Source organism: Megalobrama amblycephala, linkage group LG13 (assembly GCF_018812025.1).
Source record: "Megalobrama amblycephala isolate DHTTF-2021 linkage group LG13, ASM1881202v1, whole genome shotgun sequence".
Taxonomy (NCBI): Eukaryota; Metazoa; Chordata; class Actinopteri; order Cypriniformes; family Xenocyprididae; genus Megalobrama; species Megalobrama amblycephala.
Genome location: NC_063056.1, coordinates 9,738,363 through 9,763,599, shown reverse-complemented (window position 1 = coordinate 9,763,599; position 25,237 = coordinate 9,738,363). Strand labels below are relative to the sequence as shown.

Genomic DNA, 25,237 nt, shown 5'->3' with positions numbered 1-25,237 from the left:
TACCCTGGCAACAATAAACTGCGAGGTTTGGGAAAGAAAGCGATGGATGGGTGGGGGTGATGGTTTAATAAACAGTAAGACATTACTTTGAACGGCAAGCCGGGGTACGATTCTAAAACAGCCTGCAGAAGATAAAGGACACGACACAATAAGTCAACCTATTGTTACTTCTTTTTACATTCCGTGTAAAGCAGCTGCTGGGACAGTGTTGAGCTGAGGGAATTATAAAAGAACATCTTGACACCGATCACCTCCAATAACACTATTATGTGAAAAACAAACCATGCATCATCACGACTGTAAAATGCTGAGATAGATTGTCACGGATCTGCATTCATCACTCTTATCAAACGAGAATGTACGTATACATATTCTCTTTCTCAGCCCGTAAGTGGGCATAATATAGATTAATTTGAGTTTCAGTTTTCATTGTCAGGATATATTTTGAGTCATTTTTGTTACTGCATGCTTTGTAATATATTCATACATCCAGAACTTGTAGCATCATATAACTTGATTGATTGACTAATTGTCTGACTAGCTGATTAATTAATTGATTGATTGATTGACTGACTGATTAATTAATTGATTGATTGATTGACTGACTGACTGACTGACTGACTGACTGACTGATTGATTGATTGATTGATTGATTGATTGATTGATTGATTGATTGATTGATTGATTGATTGATTGATTGATTGATTGTGAGGGGCACCAGTTGCAGTCTACTAAATCTATTAGTCTAATAGTATAGCTATGCAAATGCAAGGGAACATATCATGTTCAGATTGCTTTATATAGCAATCTGAGTTTTGAAAGATATGAGACACTGGATAAATTAAAGAATTTTCAGTGTAAAGCAAATGACCTATGAAAGGTCCTTTTTTTTTTACTAATCATACTAATGAAGATGAAGTGTGTAATCATGAAAGATACAAAGATATATATATTTTGGAAGCTGCTTTCAAAATCCACTTGGTTCAGAAGTCAGAGAGGTCATGTTCCCCCTTTTGTCCAGCACCAATGTACATTTGACCGCGTTTAAAACTGAAAAAATGAAAGATTGTCTGTCCACGGCCAGATCACGAGACTCTCCTTCCCAGAGATTTCCATCAAGAGTCAGTGGGCCGCCACACTGAAATCTGTGTAGAGCGCCGCTCCTTTTAACTAAGATTAGTACAGTTCTGATGCAGCGAAGCCTTTAAAATATGTATCAAAGCTGTTGAAATGCCAGCAGTTGGTGTGTGGCAGGCAGGGGAGCGAAGGATTGGATGAAGAAGTCAACCCAACTTCCAAGTCTTCCCAGCAGGCCATTCCAGCCTGTTGTGTTCAGGCCTGACATCAATATCAGCCTCTTCTCACTCTTAAAAAAGCAGGGTTGGGGATGGGGGGTCCGGAGCCACTATCTGCCATCCTTTTCCACATTGTAAGGTCTGGCACATTGATTGCTTACTCTCCATCTCTCCTCAGGAAGCACTGCTGAGAAATCTTTAGGAGCTCCTTCACCCATCAGCAATGCTTAAAAACCTGCCAGTTTAACAGCTGTGTGCGGCTCGGCCCGCAATGAAAAAAGGCAAGTGGAAGTGTGTGGCTCACGCCGTAGCAGGAGCCTTTTTTTTACGGCTGCTGCTGACGGTGTTAATTGGCTGGCTCTGAAGTGTGCTATACCTGCCCTCGTCTAATCCCAGCACGGCTGGGGAAAGAAAACGTTTATCCAGCACCCTCCCCGTTTCTGCAATTCACTCCGACTGCTGCCCTCTCTGACCTTGTGAAGAAAATACAGGCCTGTTCCGATTGAGTATCAGCCAGAGTCTTCTGTTGTGTTACAGAATAGAAGCACCCAACCCCCCAATCCCTTCACCCCCATCCTCCTCCTCCTCCTCCTCCTCTCTTTCTCCTCTGCTAATGTAGTTTCTGCCCTAGTGTGACAGAGTATGGGAGGATGTGATTTCCTCTGTGCTCTGTTTTGACTTAGCATCAAGGTGGATCGGGGGTAAAGCCATCAGTGTTTACCAGTCCCTCTGAGTAATCAAACACTGTACTGGGTCACAGAGAGGTGCTCAAAATCGGTGGAGAATTGTGGTCAAATTTGTCTGGTTTGTTAATGTTGTGTGAAAATGAGGGCTTGACACAGAACCTGTCCACGTTGACATCTGCCTAATGTTTGGCAAAATAATGTGCTCTTTAACTGGACAAATTGCCTTTGACTTAACAATAAGACTTACAATTTAAGATGTAGGAAGTGCTTATTTTTTAAAAGTGGATCAGCCTATTATTACTATGCACAATTATGCGGTTCGTTGCATTTTATTATTTGCATTTAGCTTTTTTCCCCCTTCCCCATGTCTGCAACCCTATCAGAAAATAAACTCATTTTTGGATTGCAACCCAATAGTTGAGATGAAATAATTAGGAAAAGAATTAAAGCTTGAATGTACAGAAGACCCACATTTATGCCCATGACATTCATTTGATAATGATTCTGCATGATTATTGGTACATGTAATATTTTGTTCATACAGTTGTGGTCAAAAGTGATGCCTGGCCTTTAAAAATAAAAAATAAATAAAAAATAAAATATATATATATATATATATATATATATATATATATATATATATATATATATATATATATATATATATATATATATATATATATATAAATTATTTTTCTCATATTTTCATGGTTTAACGGAACTTATGGGCTCATTGCGCCCATTAAAACCAAATCTCCCCTCTGGACATCCCTTTTGGCCACTATTACACATTTAACCTTTAAATTGCACATTTAGTGTAATCCAGATTGAGACAGGTGGAGTTGGGGGAGGTTGAGGGTTTCAGAGGAAATGATGCGCTACAGGGCCAGCTTATAGTGAACACTGAACCAGACTACTTAAAAACTATAATAATATCATAACATTAAAGCAGGTGCATGACAATAATTGGCAGTTCTGGTTTGCAGTTGCAACATATGTCTGAGGCCATGTAATGCATCAGGGTACAAATGGTCATGTTAACTCATTCCCCGCCAGAGTTGTTTTGTTTTGTTTGTTTTTTTTGTTTTTTTTTAGTTGCCAACTAGCACCAGCATTTTTTATTATTTTCACAAAACTTTCATGGCCCCCAGAATATTTTGTTGTATCTGAAGATACAATATATCAAAAGAAAGAACAGAGCCTCTGCTTTTAAACAACAACTTGAATGTGGGAAACATTTTGAACAAAAACCTGAGAAAATTAAATTTTTGTCAAAAACTATTCAGAACGATAATCAAAACATAGATGGAGTAGATTGAGTCCATCAACACACCCAAAACTTGCACAGGCATTTCCTCTTCATGGGTTCAACATTTCATTTGGTAAGGCAGTTTTGATTCATATGCTGTTGAATGTTTGATGATTGCATTAGCTTACATGTGTGTAGGCACTCTTCTATCACTTGTTTCTACTTCTTTACCTGCTTTTGGATCTGGAGATTCTGTACTATTTAAGAAGATGCACAATAGCGCCCCCTGCCGTAAAACAGTGAAAACATGGATTGCCGGAAAAAACTCGTCTATGGCGGGGAAGTGTTGTGTGTTAAAAATGACAGAAAATCTCATCAATGGCGAGGAAAGGTCACCACCTTCTATAGCATAGACCTTAACCTACTTCAAACCTTGACAAACCTTGGGTTGGAACAAAGTATTGCAGCACATCAAAAACTCTTTGGAATGTATGCATAATTGTGCAAACGCTGACTCACAAAGCTTTAGTTCAGCTCAAAATTCGTTAAACTGCAGAAGCACCTCAAAAACGCAAAGCGATTGCTGTACAAATGCAGAGCTTCATGCCTCACAGTAGTACAATCGATGGCGTCGACCCAGTCGCGTAGGGTGGGACACGACAGTCAGGGAATCAGGCAGTGCGACAGGCCACAAACCTGTCCGTGAACCCTTCCACTCAGCAAATTCTCCTTCTATGACAAATTGATTTATTATGAGTACATCCCATCCAGCAATTACTGCACACACTGCACACATGAAAGCCCCATAAAAGCAAACCATCAGCACATACCAGCGGATGACATGTTCAGCCAGAGATAGCTGATGTGGAATGTAGACAATATCAGGAGGGGGAAAGACAAGGGGACTGGAGTGAGATGAGCCAAGCATAAGGTCTCCAGATGAGACCTGGTTAACCACAATCTGCAGAGAAGAGACACACACCCTGCTGTCCTCTGGGTGCCTTCTTTGTCCACTCCAAAACAACTGTAAACATTAGTTCTGAAAAACCCTCAGCAGCCTGGAACGATTACGGCGCTACCAAAGGCGTGGCACGAGCAATTATCAGCGCGCAATATTTGGTTTGTAGGAGGATTTTTGGAGCAACGCTCCTCAACTGTAATCTCACCAAAAAGTTCGAACAGGAGTTCTGTAATGACCGGCCCTGTTTTCATTCGGAGGTTTAGCTAATCGTCTGCTGCAAACAGCCACATACAGAAAATCATATTTATACTCATTCAGTTGCTTTGAGAATTCTGAAAATACAGCGAATCTTCATGGAGAGTATACTGTATTATATTTCTGTAAATGACAAAAAGTGACTCTGCCATGTAATTAAGGGTGAAGAAAAGCCCATAAAGAAGTTCAGCCGGAAATGAAACATTAACTATATAATGATTATTAGAATAATAAAAAATAATAGCATAAAATAAAACTCACATGTGGTTACAGTCTGCAAAGTAAGTCAAATAGCTAAAGTCAGTGCTTTAAAATACACACAAGCATTATTGCAAATCAAAGTGACCCTATTATGCTTTTTCAAATATTACCTTTCATGCAGGTAAAATGTCTGCAAAATTTTAAAGATCAAAGTGCACAACTAATAAAGTTTTTCTGAACTAGGCTACTGAAATGAGTTCTCAGTAGGGATGTAACGTTTCTCTCAACTCACGATTCGATGCGATTCACGATATTGGTTTCACAATACGATTTTCTAATGATTTTCTCACAATTGTTTTTTAACAAAATGAGATTTAGATGAGAAAGTGTCTGTTATTTCTCAGACAAAATACAGCAGATTTCTTTGTGAAACTGAAATATCTTTATAACAAAACTAAATTGAAATTTTAAAACAAATTCTAAATCAAATAAATAAATAAATGAATAATACAAATAAAAGAAATCTCTTCATACGAGTACATGAACAAGATGTTTATTTGCTCTATTACAGGCTGAACTATCTGTAGCCATTTAAAATTAGAGGCAACCACTGCATTTTAATCACGATCCCAACAAAGATGCTACATACATGCAGCATGAGCAGTATTTTAATTTAAATTAGATTGTATACTTTTTAACTTTTGAAGAAAAAAATGTTCAGACTTTAGCTTTGTGAAATTATGCTACATAAAACTTAATAACAGCGGACAGGCTGTATGTCAGCAGGTGGCACTTATGGAACAGCGCAAAACATCGCTTCCATGGTTACCACTGTAAACAAAGCAGTGCTGCGCGCTTATAAAAACTACTTTAAAATGCATTGTACGGAAGTAAGATGAAAAGAAAATACCGTCTAAACTTTTCTGAACCCAGTCAGCTCTCCTCAGATATACATTCATATAAACCCCCACCTCAAAATGTATCGCCATTCATTTAGCATCTGAATACACATATTTTAATCGATTTTCAACCGATTCCGGAAGTATCGTTACATCCCTAGTTGTCAGCAATTCCTGTCTCACTTCCTGTTATATAATTAATACGTGACAATGTAACACATTTGAAAAATGCCCTCCATTCATTGGCTCCCCGAGAACAACGTCTACTTTGACCTGCCCTCAAACACTAGTTGTAGCTGAGGCCTGAAAGAGTTTGGATCGTGTTGTCGGGAAGACATTGTTTTCAGCACTGCAAATCCACTTTGAAGTGCTGAGGAAGCCTCCGGAGCTACAATTCAGATATGGTAATTGCTGTTTTTTTTCTGACACGCACTGTAAGTGGTAGACCAATCACAACAGACTGGGCCATCTGACCAATCAAAGCAGAGGAAGCTCTCAGAAAGGAGGGGTTTAGAGAGACTCAATCTTTGAACAAACCATTTTCAGAAAATTAAAGTGTTTTTGGACCTTGGATGCATGTAAACCTGTTGTAGGAGACACCAAAACAGAATGGGGCACTTTAAAAACACAATAGTAACACTAATTAAATAAAACACAACGCATCCTGTATTCATTTCTAGAGGGACAATGAAGAGAACTGTAGAAAAACAGATTTTATTGTAAATATATATGTATTTTTTTTTTTGAATACTGGAAAAGGCTTTCTAAGACCTACTTTCTTCCAGATATTGGCATAATTCGAACACCACCACAAAGTTTACATTCTGCAGGCCTCGCTTTCAAAACGTGCCCAGTGAAACGCAGCATATGTTGCCGCAACAGCGTCCCGCATCCATCTGTCAAATAATATTTGAATTAGTTTGAAGTCTAATTTGTTTTAGCTGCATATCAGCTCCACAATTGATTAGCTCTTTCTCCCAAACAAGGCTGGACAGGCTTGGTTTCATGCGCACATGCTGGCCAACAGTCAGTGCAAACGTTGAGAGAAGCCATGCCTCTACGTAATGACCCAACAGCAGACCTCTGGGGAGAGACACGGCAAACTCTGGGTAAATACACAAGTCTTTTCAACAAGGCGTGTGATTTAAACGCTCATATACTACCTCTACATGTGTTAGAAATGGGAAACCCTGGATTTATTTTTCTTTTGGCCCCCTTGTGGTTTGTAGCCTTTCTCCATTCCTTCTGTTATAAATTGGAGAATCACTCCAACGGGTTAGGTAATCCTTTTTACTGCTCAACTACCCTGTGAAGTCTGCCAGCAGTCACACAGATTCAGAACATATGTTTGACTCGTTAACTGTGTAGCGTGTCATCTTACTGCGGTCTCTAATGTGTCACACATTAACTCATTTAGGTAAACCACCGCTCCAAACATAAAGTACTTGTTTTACACTTCCCAAAATGTGCTTATTTAAACTACTGTTAGATTCATTCACTTGTTTCTTTATTTGCTTTATCCCGCTAATCTAATTAATATTAAAAATGCAGAATTTCTTGACTGATTGTTCACTATACTTACCATAAATCATTTTGCTCAGTTTTCTTTCCTATGCTGATGTATTTCCTGGTGAAAGTTGGGATGGGACATATTTGATTAAAAAGAAACTATGGCTATATCAGAAATCACATATTTCCCTATAGTAGCTGAAAAACAAAAGAAGTGTGTCCGAATAATCATAAAAGAGTTGGAAAAAAGTACCTGGATGACCTACTTCTTCCGGGGAGATTCTGACGTGTGCATATAATGGACACTTTACTATCCCATGAGGCCACAGGAGAGGATTTGTGAATGGCAGTGAAGTGATGCAACTGATGCTGGTAGGTCATGATAATAACAGCATGGCAAATGTAGTTAATCTGGATTATATTCATACTACACACACCCATACTATATAGAATGTACTTTTTTAGCAGTCAAGAAGTAATTACTTAATCAAAATAAGTACTCAAGAGAGTATGCGATTTTGGTAGCAGTCAATTTTCTACTTGCTATTGCTATACCAGAGAATGTGTTGACATTCTAGACAGCATTTGATTAGATGAAGATTTAAAATAATCATCAACAGGAATTAAATTGTGCCAGAATAATCCATGTATGTGGGTTGCACCTGTAAAATCTCCTAATAATTAATATTTTTGGATAGTTCTCCCGCTGTAGAGAGAATAAATAGCATTTTAATTATGTTAATTTCATTTAATAAGTGTTTTTGACCCACTTAAATAGGACCTAAATACTTCTTTATATGTAATTTTATAATTTTCATAATTTTTCATAATTACATAATGACTGTTGTTTTGCTGAATGTACTGGCATTTTTTTTTTTTTATTATTTGTTTAACTTGAATTATATAATGTAAGTGTACTTCTTGCAAGCACAACATAAGTTTGTTAAAATATAATGATTTAAAATGAAAGTAAAATGTTTTTTTTTTTTTTTAAGTAAACAGTCATTAAAGTGTACTATCTTTAAATGCACTTAAGTGGCTTTTTATTTTATTAATATTATATTGTCTGAGCTTTTTAAACTTTTAAGATTTGAAGTACACTACAAGTGCACAATCAGTATAATTAATCCCACTTCTTTTTCATGCAGGAATTAATAATTCTCAAATGTAATTCAGACTTGGCTGGGAAAACACTTGGCTTGGCTGGGAAAACACTCAAAACACCCTATACATTAACTCATTTCTACTCGTGTCGACTTAAAACTCAGACCTGCAGTTTATTATGTTTGCTGGTGTGTATATGAAAAACATATCTTGTTTAATGATGGAATTTGTCATGAATATTTACAAAAACTATATAGACACGTATTATTGGATCATGTTATGTCACTGCTGGAGGGCAAATTAATTTCGCATGTATTCGAGTAAAGTCAACAATTACGGCTCACTCAGCCTCAGCCTGAACACTGTCAAAATAACCAAAACACTGTTATTTCTACTGTGGTATTGTAACGTTCACAGTACATTCTGAGAACAAATAATCACATCATAAGTTTCCATGAAATAATGATGTCAGTGCAGACCACAGTTTGATGATTCCTCCGTGAAAAAACACTGTTCAGGAAATGCGAAGGCTCCCCCCGACTACATGAAGACGCATTATGGGACAGTGGTTCCCTCTCGAGGGGCCCTCTCAATCTTTGTTCATATAAATTGAGAATAGGGCATTATTAAAGTGCATCTATTTTCGTTAGCCAGACACAAACAACCACACATTGTCAACAACATGTCTCAGTTATAAGGCTGTGGCTTATAGGCCTCAACCGGGCTGATTCAGGGAGAGAAGGAGGGAGGGAGGGATGTCGCTTCCCATGGTGTCCCTGTAGACTGAGTCTTTGTGTAAGTAAAAGAGCGGCCCCAATAGATGCATCCTGACTGCATGGTCCTGGCTCACATTAGTACCATTCTATGCCTGAACCCTGATTCATTCAGCTCACAGTGCCAGAGTAGCCAATCCCTGCTGGAGGTGGAGGACACATGTCACAGTGACTCCACAACTGCATATCCACCAAGCTTTGTTGTGCTTAATTAACTTTTGCTTTAACAGACACTTCATAGTAACATTTATTAATAAAATTAACAAACCTTTGTATGCTTTACAGATCATTTGTATGTTGTGTGCTCATAGTAACAGCGTTTACTTTATTTCATATATGTTTTTTTATAGACATTTGATATTTTATGTACATGATCTACTGATTTCTGAAACATTATATAATGTCTGATTGGTTTTTGAGTACTGGGTCAAAACAGGCCACAGAAGCGGAAAAAAAGAAAGGCTTATGTACAAACCCGATTCCAAAAAAGTTGGGACACTGTACAAATTGTGAATAAAAACAGAATGCAATGATGTGGAAGTTTCAAATTTCAATATTTTATTCAGAATACAACATTGATGACATATCAAATGTTTAAACTGAGAAAATGTATCATTTTAAGGGAAAAATAAGTTGATTTTAAATTTCATGGCATCAACACATCTCAAAAAAGTTGGGACAAGGCCATGTTTACCACTGTGTGGCATCCCCTCTTCTTTTTATAACAGTCTGCAAACGTCTGGGGACTGAGGAGACAAGTTGCTCAAGTTTAGGAATAGGAATGTTGTCCCATTCTTGTCTAATACAGGCTTCTAGTTGCTCAACTGTCTTAGGTCTTCTTGTGGCATCTTCCTCTTTATGATGCACCAAATGTTTTCTATGGGTGAAAGATCTGGACTGCAGGCTGGCCATTTCAGTACCCGGATCCTTCTTCTACGCAGCCATGATGTTGTAATTGATGCAGTATGTGGTCTGGCATTGTCATGTTGGAAAATGCAAGGTCTTCCCTGAAAGAGACGACGTCTGGATGGGAGCATATGTTGTTCTAGAACTTGGATATACCTTTCAGCATTGATGGTGCCTTTCCAGATGTGTAAGCTGCCCATGCCACACACACTCATGCAACCCCATACCATCAGAGATGCAGGCTTCGAAACTGAGCGCTGATAACAACTTGGGCTGTCCTTGTCCTCTTTAGTCCGGATGACATGGCATCCCAGTTTTCCAAAAAGAACTTCAAATTTTGATTCGTCTGACCACAGAACAGTTTTCCACTTTGCCACAGTCCATTTTAAATGAGCCCTGGCCCAGAGAAAACGCCTGCGCTTCTGGATCATGTTTAGATATGGCTTCTTTTTTGACCTATAGAGTTTTAGCCGGCAACGGCGAATGGCACAGTGGATTGTGTTCACCGACTATGTTTTCTGGAAGTATATGTTTCAACCATAGGAGGCGATAGAGAGGGCAAAGTTCTGTAGTGCAGTTTTTAATGAAGAAGTCATTTTGTTTTCTTTTGTTAGCTAGTAACTAATGGGACCTACTTAAATTGAGGGAAATTATCTCATTTATATTGCAACCTTGTTTAACTCATATGTGAAACATGGAGGCCCCAGGCTGACTGTGATTTTTAATACTTCCATGAATGTCTGATATATTTACCCATTTTTCTGTAAGGGCATAATAATAATGTTTTGTTTAAATTTCTGTTTTTCTTAAGTTTAATATATATTTTAATCCATATGAAGGATTGAGTTTTGAGCTTTGAGGGCCCTCGAGGACATAATGCATAATCTTCAAAAGAGGTCATGAATTGAGGAATCAACTTTTCCTTGAGCTTTTGATATATATATAAGAGGTCATCATACTATAAGAATATCCTGTAAGTTTCAGAACTGAAAATTTCCTTGTTAGTCCAAAAAAAAAGCTTTTATTGACAGCAGGCCCAGCGAACAACTTGTTCCGTAATGTGCCTATCTATGATAGATAGTTGAAACCCTGCCTCCACAGAAGAAATCAACTCCTACTTCATCACTGCAACATTAGCCCTGCCCACTGGCGTGTTAGTGAGATGAGGAGGAGAGAAGAGCAATGCAGGACTAAAAATATCATTAACTTTCAAAGGATCCTATTCTGTGGTAATTCAATCGTATTTCGGCGCAGGCTTTGCAAACAGACTTTTACGATATGAACTCGACAGTAATGCAACAACATGTTAGTAACTGTTAATTTTAATGTCTGACCTGATATGTAATGATTCATGTACAGTCAGATGTTCTTTGTCTATTTGTCAGTAATCAAATCAGTGACTGACAGTCAACTTCACGTTGTTTCTCTTAGTAGGATGAAAATTATTTAAATGGTGATTAAATTATATATAGAAGCAATCAAAGACTGTTCCCTTTACAATCACTAGAGCTGTCAATCAAACAGCATGAGTTTATCTGTGACTGAGTTCTGGACTCGCGCCTAAAATCCCGTTTTATTCAACGAATCTCATAGTTACATCACGTTTGCACTGTTAGTTATGATGAAAGCATTCATTAGTGTGCAGAAATTGAGTTGCAATGATGAGATCACTGCTTTCATGCGCTCAACTTTGGCTTCATGCTTATCACTGCGACCTTTCATGCCACAACATAAATATAATGCCATAGATCTAAATGTAATGCTATTATCATCACTTTTCATGATTATTTAACCTTGAGAGCTGTAATAGTAAAAACGTGCTAAAAGTTTTTTGAGAGAGTAATACTTAGCTATTTCATATGCAAAGATGATAGCCAATCACAGCAGTGGGCGTTTACACTGAAGTCTCACAGCAGACACGCCCCTTAAAACAGAGCGTTCAAATAAGAGGGCTAAAATCAGGGTAGGAAAAATGCTTTTTATTTCTAAATTATGACAATTTTTGCAGTTCATAAACCCTTTTTAAGAAGTAAATAAAATCAAATAAAATAAAATGGTATGTTTAAACTATGTTTTACTATTACATTTATCATTATTTCTAAACTTTTTTTTTGCAATTGTATAATTGTAGTAAATTTCAGATGGAGACATAGACTTCACACTGAGCATAAGGTACATTAATAATGCCGCCACATTAGTAATGCTGTGAATATAAACTCACAGAAGAATCTGACTCATTCTTTTAGGCTTCTCTCAGTTCTGTTTTTTCTTCATATACATTCATCTCCTGTCTTCATATCTCCAAAACAAAGCAGCAGTTTCTCTCTATGCAGTTGCTAATGGGCTGAATGATTAAAAACAAACCGCCCTCCATGTGCTGGAATGAACTCGAGTGGGAGATCAGGGGACACGAGAGCGTGATCTATGGCCCACATGTGCGCCATCTACGGCATGCTTGAAGGGGTTTTTGGAGAGGTCAGATGCAGGTCCTTTCTGCACATGCCACTGAGATCTGCCACCCTCATGGTTCAGTACCGCGGTACATCTGGTGTCCACCTCACGCCCACATAGACCAGGATTCAGAAATTCTATGAAGATGAGTCCTGATCAGGATGTTGGTTTAGACAGTGTTTCCTGAAATATTTCTTACTGAAGTTTTTTTTTTTTTTTTTTTTTCAGACTCATATGTAGCACATAACTTTTCATGAAAAACACACCCTGAAAGGGCAAATACTCCACTGACTGCACACTGATTCAAAAATAGTTTCTTTGAATTTGAACATACACTGCCAGGCCAAAAGAAGTCACTGTTTGGGTTTTAATAGGCAAATACTTAAGAATCTATGAATGGATCATTATTACAGTGATTACTGTGTTTCTAGTATGTTTTACGTTTGGCAACAGTTCTTTTAACCCTTTGGGATGTGCTGAAGGAGACTTTACAGAGTGCTCACCTCTTGCATTGTCAATACAAGAACTTGACCAAAAATTGATGCACCTCTTGCACCTCATCCATCCATCCATCCATCCATCCATCCATCCATCCATCCATCCATCCATCCATCCATCCATCCATCCATCCATCCATCCATCCATCCATCCATCCATCGAAAATTATATCTGCTAAAATTAGACTACTCTAATTATAGGTATAAATAATGTAAACATTACATAACTGTATTCAACGTAAATGATTATAAAAGGTTTCCAGATCTGTACATTAGTTCCTTCCTGTAACGTGTCAATTACAGGGAAGTAAGTGTTTCAAGTAACTTGAAGCAAGATTCTTTCTCCTATTTTTTACATTTGAAAAGCATTCTGTGGGCCAGACTTTACCATCATTTTTCTTTTACTATTTAGACGGTTCTCGCATGCTTAAAAGACAACTTCTTAGAGAGAAAACAGAAAAGTTTTCTTTGCAATAGACTCTTGAGAGACAGAACAAAAAAATAAAACAGAAAGAAAGAGTACATTTAAAGAAGTGCGAGGTGTAGATTTAACTTCAAGTCCTGGCCAGTCTTCTTATGTTTTTGCGAGAAATCAAAGCCTCTTTGTGGGGATGCATTTAATCCTTTTTCTGGCACATAAAGGATGTACCTTTAAACTTGCTTTCAGTCCAGTGACAACCATGCAAATTTCTGTGAGGTAGGATGCCATCTCATTGACACTGTTTGTTGGAAGAACACAGTGGAGGGGAAAGGTCCCGTCTCTGGCATTCCACTGCTGCCCTCCCCTCTGAGACGAGAGGAGAAGAATTGTCAAAAGCTTGTTATTTACCATTAGTTTCTACCATTCCCGCCCTCCCACCACCCCCCTAGCTGCCAAGCTAATTCAATCGTTTGGGGTAATCTCTCCGTCCCCCTGGGAGGTTTCTGCCTTTTTTTCTTTCCTTTTTTTGTCTTTTTTTTTTTTATTTGCAGGCAGCAAGAGACCTGACCCAGTTTGAATTGAAAATTCCCTCTCTATTCCAGTTGACTAACAAACATACTATGAAGGTTCACATGGAGTGAAATGTGCTTCGGTGGCTGAGCTCCAGCGTTCTTATAAATGTTTATTAATTATGCGTGTATAGGTGTTTTGGTCTCATGATGTAGAAATCAACTTCGTCAGGAAACAGCGACTTACCTTCATTACAGTGACTCTTGCTGAAGTCATAAAATGATTCCAGTTTAGGGCAGTTTTGAACTGTCAACATACATAACCATATTGGTATATACATAAGCTGTGTCCCAATTCAGAGGCTGCTTACTTCAAAGGACTACGATTTTGAAGACGTGACCTTTTAAGTCCGCGTCCTTCTAAGGATGCAGCCTCTGAATTGGGACACAGCTTGAATGTTGTTAAATGGGATGGTCTAGCCTATACGGAGGATTGTTCTTGTCGCCTAGAAATTGTGACAGTAATGTCTGTACTGGACTTTTTTGTCTGAAAACAAAACAGGGTTCACAACTTGTCAAAATATGTTCACCTTGGACCATTTATGTACATAATAAAGAGTATAAACTATATAAAGTTGCATATTGACTTAAAGGTGCAATATGTAAGATTTATGTCCACTAGAGGTCTCTAGAGGCCTATTCAAAACAAAGGCGTAGCTTGATGATGGCAAGTTTGAGCGCGGAATCTTGGGACATGTGGTCTTCACATCACAGCCAGTGGAAACAATCGGGATAGGACTCGAGAAATCATGTTCATGGATGCGATTATTAATGTTACTGTAGTATGAAGCAGAGCAGGACCGAGTGTTGCGGGAGCTGAGCGATGCCGCTGGAGCGATTGCGCAACACGTGCCGTGAGCAGCGGAACTTTTATTATGACACAGTCGCCGGCGCCGCTTCCGCTTTTCCGGTCATGAGTATGAGGTAACGCAGCTCTGTTTATCATATTAGATACATTTGAGTGTGTTGAAAATGATGTTATAATGTTACTCTGTGCGTTCGCTCGGCGGCTGCTGTGAGACACTGTTACACACTGCAGTAAGATAGATCGATTTTAGAATATCATATTAAATGCTGGATGGCTTGTGTTGATAAATGGCATGCAGTTTAATTTTAAAACGTATTGTATGATGGAGAAAATTCTGTATTACTGTTACTAAAAATAAAGCTGCATCTGATTATGCTATGTTAGCTACTTCACAAAATAGTGTTTCTGAGGCATGGTAAAGCATGGTACTCGCAAAAAATCAAGAAAATTAGACTAAACGTGTTGAGCTATATAACAACAATTAATTTTCTGTCTATAAACATAACCAAACAGTTGTTCTTTTGTCTATTAAAACATGTGATATATTAAAGCGTCTTTGGTGTTTCCATGGTTTCTACAAAATAAAACCGGAAACCGAGAGTAACGCGCGTATGACGCAATTGACAGGCGACTCCTCATATGTCCCAGAGCCTTGGTTAAAATTGCAATTTTCTCACGATTTACAAATAGTTGGAAACATTTGGGATATATTACACCTTTAAATGTTTCAGTAAACATTTGAACCACTTTAATTTGTGTCATTAGATATTAGAGTAAACTGATACCCAATATTTACATTTAAAAGTGCAATCCAGCAATCTCAAAAAAAATAAAAAATAAATAACAATAATAATAATAATAATAATAAATAAAAAAATTGTGTCGTCACCGCTGGCAATGAATTCCGAGGTAGGGTAGGCCGCAAAGGAGCCATCTGTTTTATCCTTCATTGCCCGGGAAACAAATTTCGTGGCTGCATTTGAAGGAGTTTGAAGGAACATCAATATCTGTTATAAAATCTATAATTTTAAATTATATTGCTTCATTGAGCAAATATGGAAATAACTATACATTATAGTTATTGCACATTTTTCACCATTCTAACATACTATTATTCTCACTTCCACAGGGGGTTTTACCTCACTGCAGAAGAGCATCATTGCTCCACCTGAATAATGCTTCATGACAAGAGGGTTTTGAAAGAGAAAATGAGAAAGAAAAAGACAGAGAGAAGGTGACAATAATGCAGAAGGTTTCACGACTGAGCCTGCAATGGAACGGCACGGCATGGCTTTGCCCCAGGATGGTTTGTGTTCGGTAGAAAGTGTCTTTTTACTCTCTCTCTGTCCTCTTTTTTTAGAAGGTCATCAACAGGACATTTCAGACCAGGCATGTAACAGGAAGACAACATGGAGTCTACGATTTGTCATCACTCCTCCTAGATAATTGAAAGCATCCCAATCGTAATTAGTTATTGCCATTGGCTGGCTCAGTAGGATGGGTGAGGGGGTGTGAAGAGAGAACAAATAATTAGACTGGTGAAGTCCATATTTGTTGAAGCCCTTCAAATCAGACAGTATTAATTGTTACATGAAGAGCCCTTTTCCATAATGTGCACTGGATTTTTGTTGACTGATCAACAACATCAAAAGTTTTTTTCCCCTGTGCTGACATATTTCCTATTAAAGTGGAGGCAGGACATATCGAAAAACTTGTAGCCAATATACTTTAGTTTATATCACAGTCATGAACATGATTTAATATTTTCTCATCAGAGGCAGGCAGTCATAGAGGGGAGGGGCATTCTCATTCTGCTAGAGGGCATTTGATTGGACAAGTTACTTGGATATGCAAATGAGTGCAAGTTTTTTTTTTTTTTTTCTGAAGGAAAAACATTAAGAAACATGCCCGAACCCAAACTTTTAAACAATAGTGTACATTCAATACAACATTGCCATTCCACTAATTGCTAGTCTCATCTTGTTTTACAAGTTTTTGCATTTTATATTTAATTGTTCTGCACATAAGAAAGTATCACACAACTCAAGACTCTGCTGCGTGTTTGCTCTCAAACTACTGCTGGTAGTTTGTCAGAGATTGTGAAAACATAGTGTGAGAGGAGAGACATGTAATGATCATCGTCTATGTAATACTGAGTCAAACCCTTCAACAAATCCAAACTACGCCACTCAGACTCTACAGCAACACAATCCTAACTACTTTACGTTCATGTGCCAGTATATTTGCGTACAAGACAGAGTCTCAGCGAGGGAAAGCGGCGCAGCTGACAATGAGTTCAAAGTGCCGCAGGATCAAAAGACTGTCACCGCTAGAGTTTGAAGGACAGTACACAGGTTTCCATTCAAGTCGTCTCAGTGAGAGAATGTAGCCGTTCAGAGCATGTTATGAAGTCCTTCCGTTCCTCGGCGTAGTTTTCTGTGACCTTTCTCTCACTGGGTCGCACCAACCTGTCAAAAAATTTGGCAAAAACAAAAACGAAAGACAAGTTGTGGATCCACAATGCACTACAAAGGTGCAGATTTGGTTATAGAGAAGGAAAGAAAGACGAGAGGAGAGAGACAGACAATGACCAGAGATCAACACCGAAGGTCAAAGGAGTCCTCGAAGAGCCCGACGGTCAACGCCGACAGGTCATTTCGGCCATCTGATGTCAAAACAAAGCAGCCCAAAAACCCCGTCCAGAGAGTTTATAACAGTTTCTGTTTCGCTGCCGAAGAATTTGCCTGCGAGCTCAGCTTGACAGATTAGCTGGGTACCCAGACAAAGCGGGGTGATGGTGAAACAAGAGCTACTTTTATGAGGCACGTAACACAAACCCCGGGTAGCGACGCGAGGGCTGGAAAACGATCCCTTGATGAAAGTGAGGGTGCTGCTCCACCTCATGTCTCCATAGGTCTTACTCTGGCCGACCACAGCCGCGTCTGCAGACAGAAATGACAGACAATTAAGATCGCACAAAGGCAAGGGAAATTCAGTATCGGGCTACATGACCCCGGTTGGCCCGGCAGGATTTCAATGCGCACGACCTGCTTTTGTCAAGAAATTCAGAGGAAAACCAAAGCACAAATAAGACTGACATGTTGAAGGGGACGTTTACACACATGGTTTGAAACGCATCACCAGGAGCATCAGGATTCGGAAGAGGCAGAATATGGACTGATGATCACTGCAGTTACAGTTGCAACAGAGGATAAGAAATGCACGTCTACATATTTGCAAATCAATGTTCATAGAAACATGAAACATGAGTTTTATTATACCATCACTGATACTAAAATACATTTATAAAGGAACATCAAATTTAACAAAACACACAGAAACAGCACAAACAATCAACAGCATTAGAACAAGCATGTTCTGTAGGAAAATCTCCATATACTGTAGACCAGGGCTGCTCAATCCTGTTCCTGGAGATCTACCTTCCTGCAAAGTTCAGCTCCAACCCTGGACCAGCTGAATAAGTGCTGTGTTCTATATCGTCCCCATACCCTCATTCACTATTCTCTACATTGCTTCACTAATATAGTCCACTTGAAGGAATGAATAACAACGAATGAGTGAATTCGGACACTGAGTGCGCCGGAAGGGCTGCCGCATTTGCATAGTCTGTGCTTGCTGTTTAATAATCTTTGAAACGTAGCAAATAATTAAACCATAATTAAACAATTTAATAATCAATTAAATATGAATTTTGTACCTGTATGATATTAGGCCATAGCCACATTGGACCAGAAGTTTGGAAAATGGATGGATAGATTATTCAGCTAAAGGCGCCATCTACTGGTCAGACACGGGAATTCATCCGGCACACGACTCTCACAGCACATCGTGGGTATTCTCTAGTGGTTGAGCATACATCCGTTGTACATTCGTTATTAAGGTGCATTGTGGGATTGAATGAGTGCACTCAATAACGTCCACTAAGGTTTCGGCCACCACCACAAATGCCTGTCCCCTCAAATAGTGCCCTATTTAAGGGTATAGTGGGTGATTTCGGACACAGCCTAGATCTTCAGGAGCACTTGATAATTGCAGACAGGTATGTATGATCAGGGTTGGATCTGAACTCTGCAGGTAGGTAGATCTCAAGGAACAGGATTGGGTTCCCCTGCTGCAGACTGTAGAGCATGACCTAAAATTAACACTCGTCAAGAGCCGAATGCAAGTAAAAATTGTGTTGGTGAGCTTATGAAGCATTTTTAAGAATTCTAACAATGCAATATTTTGAGAAAATGAACGCTGGGGACTATTGACGGGCCAGTGCTGCATCATCACGAAAGTTTAAGCCTTGACAATTTAAATATTGAAGCTCAAGAAGACGTGGAAGGGAACTCAATTCATTACTCGTGTGCTGTGTGGGAAGTTTTCTGTGCGAACAGTGTGCGAATACTGAATTGAGTTCTCTTTCACATCTTCATGCGCTTGAACAGACATATTCAAACAAAATTATGTCAAAATGCCCGTCTTGGCAAGTATCCTCGTAAACATAGTGAGTTATGTCTGAAGTGAACGTAAACAGTTGACAAAGAAAACGCATGTGTATCAATATATTGGATCTGTGCATTTGGCTCTTAAAGGGTTAGTTCACCCAAAAAATTTAAATTTCTGTCATTAATTACTCACCCTTATGTTGTTTCAAAGACCTTCATTCATCTTCGGCACACAAATTATGATATTTTTGATGAAATCTGAGAGCTCTCTGACTCCTCCACAGACAGCAATTTAATTACCACTGTCAAGGCCCAGAAAGGAATGAATGAGGGTGAGTAATTAATGACAGAACTTTTATTTTTGGGTGAACTAACCCTTTAAAGTAACAGCAGCCTAATATCCCTACTGCTGTCTGTGTTTTTATTGTTAATCAATTAACAAAAGACAAAGAAAAATCACCCACTGCTCTATAGATCCTTTATAAGGATTAATCCGTTTCATGGCTGGTAAAAAAAAAAAAGATATGGCCGGTAAATTTACTTAAATCACCGGCCATTGGCAGGTGTGGCAAAAAGTTTTAGGCCCTGCTGTAGCATCTACAGACGAAGGATCTTTTTTTCCCCTCGGCAGAACTTTAAATGATGCCACTGAGGCTGAGGGTTTGGCACATGTAGGATGAAGCCCTGCATTTAAACCAGTGAGGCAGAGGTGGGAATCTGACTCTATTTTATGACTAATATCAAGGACACACAGGTGAAGCTTGCAGGGTTTTTTGCTAATCTCTGTCTCTCACCTCACTGTCTGCTGCACGCCAAGAGAATTGTGCTGCATATCAGCTAAGAAACCCAATATTTCATCAGCATTGTCCTTTCAGACATTTGCCTGATCTCATATACTGACATCTTTTTGGAGAACTATAAAAAAAAAGTTACAGGAGACTGGGGCTAGTTGTCACACTTTATACAGTGTAAAAAATACATAAATAAATGTATTTATATGTTTATTGCCTGTTTAAGATAAATCACTTGTTGTAAAGGTAAATGTAAAAATGTATATTTTAAAAATATATGTTTAAAATAATAAATAATTTGTAAAAAGTTTCTGTTGAGACACAAACCTTAAAGTCAATAAATAAATAAATAAATAATAAATATTTTAAATAATAAATAAATATTTTAAAATAATAAATAAATATTTTAAATAATAAATAAATATTTTATGTATTTATAAATAATAAATACATATTTTTATATAATTAATGAATAATTTTCACTGTTATTGCACTGACAAAAACACTAACGTCAATGAACACACATTCACAATAGCAACATATAAAGCAGGCCTACAACACATTTGAAAATTGCCCCGATATATATATATATATATATATATATATATATATATATATATATATATATATATATACAGTATATATATATATATATATATATATATATATATATATATATATATATATACAGTATATATATTAACAGCCTGCCCAGACTTGATAAAAACTTTCTTTCTCCATAATGTTTGACATTTAGCAACTATTTAAAGCTACTATTTAAAGCAGTTAGCTATGCATTAAAGATCAATCACATACTAAAGCAGTAGCAGCAACACAGACCTTTCCAACACAGCATTTGGCTAAATGTAGTAATGTACCATCTTTTCCAGCAGTAGCATTTGTTTGCGTTATTAGCTAATAATCGAACAGCTAGCTGGTGCTATCCTGTCATAAGTCTGAAGCTTCTCGAATCTCGGCTGAGATCATGACGGATATGCTGCTATATCACAGCGTTAGCCCATCTCATATGACACAAGTGATTTTCAGCTCTGGTCCTAAAGTGATCTCCATCCTGCCATGACTTAATTACTTAATGGAGACGTGTCTTATTCCACCCTTGAGATTCTGTGGGATTGTGTTTTTAATGAAGAGCTAAAACAGCTTATTTTCCCATCTGTGCTTGTGCTCATTCACACCAACACCGTGGAAGTGTTTGACTAAATTAATCTTTTCAAGAAAGGCAGTATATTAGGAAAAAATCCTCAAGAGCAGACTAAGGTGTTGGAGTTTGACTCACTGTCACCAATTTCTTTAATAACCACTAATCTAATTAATTAGGAAGAGCACAGAGCACACTGTGCTTTCCATTAATTCCCAAAACAAGAACCGGTGAGTTTTTTTAATACCAGCTACTTCTTTAGCACAGGCTACTTCTGTTGCATCACATGTCCACTATAGTGTCCAATGATACGTACAGTACATTATAATTCAACAAATGAGGAAGATTGCTTCATGAAGTAAAATCATCATACAGTATTTAGGCTTTTGGTGAACAGATATATTTTCAGTCCTTCATTTTTGTGATGGGTCAGGGAGCATAGACGTGAAAAAAAAAAAAAAAAAAATCTTTTTTTTCTTCTTCTTTTGTGGCAATGGAGAGCATTTTATTAGGAAGTAAAATGTCTTTATTTTTCTCTTTCTGTATAACTGACATGGTCAGGGTTATTGTTAACTAAACTAAAGCTATTTAAATCATCTTTGTTAAATGAAATAAAGATACAAAATAGAAACTTTATCCAGGAACTAGGGACTTTGGGGTAGTACTCGGTGTGTTTTGATCGCAGGAACCAGGCTCTAAATGAAGTTCCGGGTAAAAATTTCCCCCTCAGAAAGTCCCTACTCACAAGGTAGTACTTTTTCAAAGTTTGGGAACTTTCGGGGTCGGACTTGGGCACTGAACATGCTGATTGGTTGAGTTCACGTAGCATTTTATTTCAACCACCATTTTTAGAAGTCTGTTGCGGTGTGTACAGTAAGATTTGTTTGCTATTTGAACCAACAATGGAATTTGAAAACTCGACCGATGGACCAACGATGAGGATCAGGCTTTATTAAGCTTATATGCGGAGGACGAAATCCAGCGGGAACTGGAAAGTCGTGCACAGTCTTACGTCACCGGACTAATTTTCATGGTACTTTAGACCATGATGGAAACGCAGACAGCAACACCTCTGGTGGAAAAAAATTCCTGGGACAAATTGTTCCGGGTAATTTCGGTGGAAAGACGGCTTAAAGTAAATGAAAAGGAAAAATTTTACCTTGGCAACTAACTGAAATAAGTTGAAAACTGGAAATAAGTAATAAAACTGAAATAAAAATAAATTAGTAATATTAAAAAAAAAAGCACAAAACTAAATAAAAATAAAACTATAAATATAAAAATAAATATGACAAAAAAATAAAAAATGTTAATAAAAACTATAATAGCATATAAATAATACTAAAATACAATGAACATGATTCAAATTCTTTGAAATAGTGTCAGTTGGTGATCAATTTATAGGATTTTCCTGTGTCCTCAATATCACAGTCTCTTTAACTGACAAAAGCCAATTCCTTCATGACATCGTCATCCTTCAGGAAATGACATCAATTTGGAAGGAAAACAGCAGGACAAACAAAAGTGAGTTTCAGCAATGGATTCTGTGATTTTGTGGTATTGGTTTGTGTCACTCTTAAACATTCCATCCTGTTTCATAAAATAAAAAACTGCAGATCTGAATAATTTTCACAATTAGGAAACTGTCTAAATTGTCATTATGCAAATTACAAAACATTCATTTTCAAGTCAAAAAGTACTGCATTGAAGAAATTACCTGATTGTTGGTTCTGTGTCTTTGATTCACTGGTTCTTGGCACCATGTTGAGCAACATTTATCACCTCTTCACTTTTCAACCCACCCCTAAATATATACGTCACTCCAAGCAGTAAATCTGTTTCTTCTGGATTTGGCTGTAAGGTGCTTCGCAAGTACATTTAGGCCAAAATAAATCCTCCAGCTCAGGTTCAAGAGTTAGCATAGCATTTAAGAGTCCTCTCAGTAAAGCAAGCTTGTGTCCCTGACAAACTGAGACAGGAGAGGTCACTGCCACATTACATGGCGATTGGATTTTGTGATCATGTTCCCCTGTTGTCAGGTCACATATGCTGTTTAAGTCCCTATAGTGAAAGATTTATGGGTGCTCCACAACAAGTCATGTTGATTTATGATATTTAACATATGCAAGTACAGGATTTAACTACACTGAAGAGCTTAAAATACCAACAGAAATGTACTTAACACAACATGGATTAAAAATCTTTTGAAGAAAAACTTCTGACAACTTAGAAACACAGCCTTAGATAAAGGTGGAGATTTAATGATGCAGAATTTAATGATGGAGATAATGGTATTGTTGTGTAGTTGAATCTTTACAAATACGATCGTGAGCACATCCAGAGATTTGTGGCACGTGTTGCAGACCGAGCCGCGTAGCTCAATATTTATTTCCCACAAAGACATTCGAGATCCGAGCAGGAAAGGGATCGCTGTGCTGTTAATATGGCACAGATCTCATCTCGCTATGAATAGAAAGTACAAAAGGTCATATTGAAAGAGTTTCCCAGCTGATCAAATGCTATAGTGAACCTTCAGTGCTAGTGGATTATATGGGTATAAGCAGTAGCGCAAAAGCCAGATGGAGCACATTTACCGTACAATCACAGTAAATCACTGGAGACAATGTTCTTATTCTACTCACTGCGCTTTAAACGTAAAAAATTCTAAATGAAAACAGTTCAAATCATTGTGGGGAGACTTCAAGGTGAACAGACGCCTGTTTTCATATATTTCAGAGATTTAGAAAACCACAGTCAAAATAACTTTGGAGAAACACACTCTTTACCTTCTAATGCTGGCTGCTTTATTTCCCTACATGAGGAAAAAAGGTCATTCTACTAAATTATCAAGCATGTCCATCCCATTTCCACTATTTATGCACCCTCATTTATTTGACCACAAAAAAAAAAAGAGAATTTTTGAAGAATCTTCATGCGGCTCTTTGCCGCAAATACTGATTTTGCCAAGTTAGACGTGTTCTTGGGTCAAAATATTTGAACATTAAAGGGATAGTTAACTCCAGTTAACTCCAACTGTTGCGGTCTGTCAGTGGTATAATGCGTGGCAATGGTAACACAATTTATAAGACCCCGGACATAGTGGTGTATTAGAGGTAAAAAATGATATAAATAATGTTCGGTTTCATGCACAAACCGATCGTTTCTTGTCTTAGGACATCAATGCGCCGCCATGAGCTGCAGGGTTTAATTTGGATTTGTCTATTAATATTTTTTGACTCTTAAATTGTGTTACCATTCACTCGCATTATAAGACTGACAGACCGCAACGGTTGGAGTTAAAAATCATCATTTGTGTTCTACTGAAGAAACAAAGTCACCTACATCTTGGATGCCCTGGGGGTAAGCAGATAAACATCACATTTTCATTTTGGGTGGACTATCCCTTTAACATTCCTGTCCAAATTTAAACCTAACCATATCTTTATCCCTAAACATAACCCTACCCTTAAGATATCTCTAAAATCAGGGGGAAATGATAAAAACACTGATCTAGAAGCACCTGGTTGTAAGTCTAAACTTGACATAAACTGTAAACTTGTCCCTCAAATCTGATTGGTTGATTATAATGTTGTTCCAGGATCAACAAAGATGTTGATCCATGGGAACATGTTGCACCTGTTGAAATCAGGTTCTGCCTCTTTGCCCTACAGAATTTTATAGTGACAACTGTCAAGCTCCAAATGTACAAAGAAATATTCCAATAAAAGTTTCCATTATGGCTTGTGCGCTATATTCTGATGAGTCTTATGATTGATTTATATGAGGAACAAAGTGCAAGTTGTCATTAGTCACTAAAATAGTTTCCCTTCTGTTGTAGCTCCTTTGTGAAAAAGTGCACTTGTAACTGTATCTCATGTGTAGTTGTAATGTATTTAAAATCTTAAAGGTACAGTACATTTTTAGAAACTGTTCTTGCAGATAATATAATATTAATGAAATAAAATTCCAGTTAAGTGCACTTAAAGAGAAGCTATGACTCCGCACTTTGAAACGATATCAAACGAATAGTTTTGCTGAAGAATATTTTAAATATTTATGTTTTAATAACCTTTTGTCATGCTTTAAAGGGGTCATGAATTGAGAAATCAACTTTTCCTTGAGCTTTTGATATATAAGAGATCATCGTACTATAAGAATATCCTGTAAGTTTCAGAACTGAAAACTTTCTTGTTAGTCCAATAAAAGCTTTTATTGACACCAGGCCCAGCGAACGACTGATTGTTCGACTGAA

General features: G+C 37.7%; 1 long non-coding RNA gene across 1 annotated transcript; it reads right to left on the bottom strand.

The window, feature by feature from the left end:
• Window positions 1-16,296: 16,296 nt before the first annotated feature.
• Window positions 16,297-22,932, bottom strand: LOC125243469. Its single transcript, XR_007179052.1, has 2 exons — window positions 22,703-22,932; window positions 16,297-17,526 (listed from the first exon to the last, which is right to left on the bottom strand). It is a non-coding gene; the product is annotated as an uncharacterized LOC125243469 (long non-coding RNA).
• Between the last annotated feature and the right edge of the window lie 2,305 nt (window positions 22,933-25,237).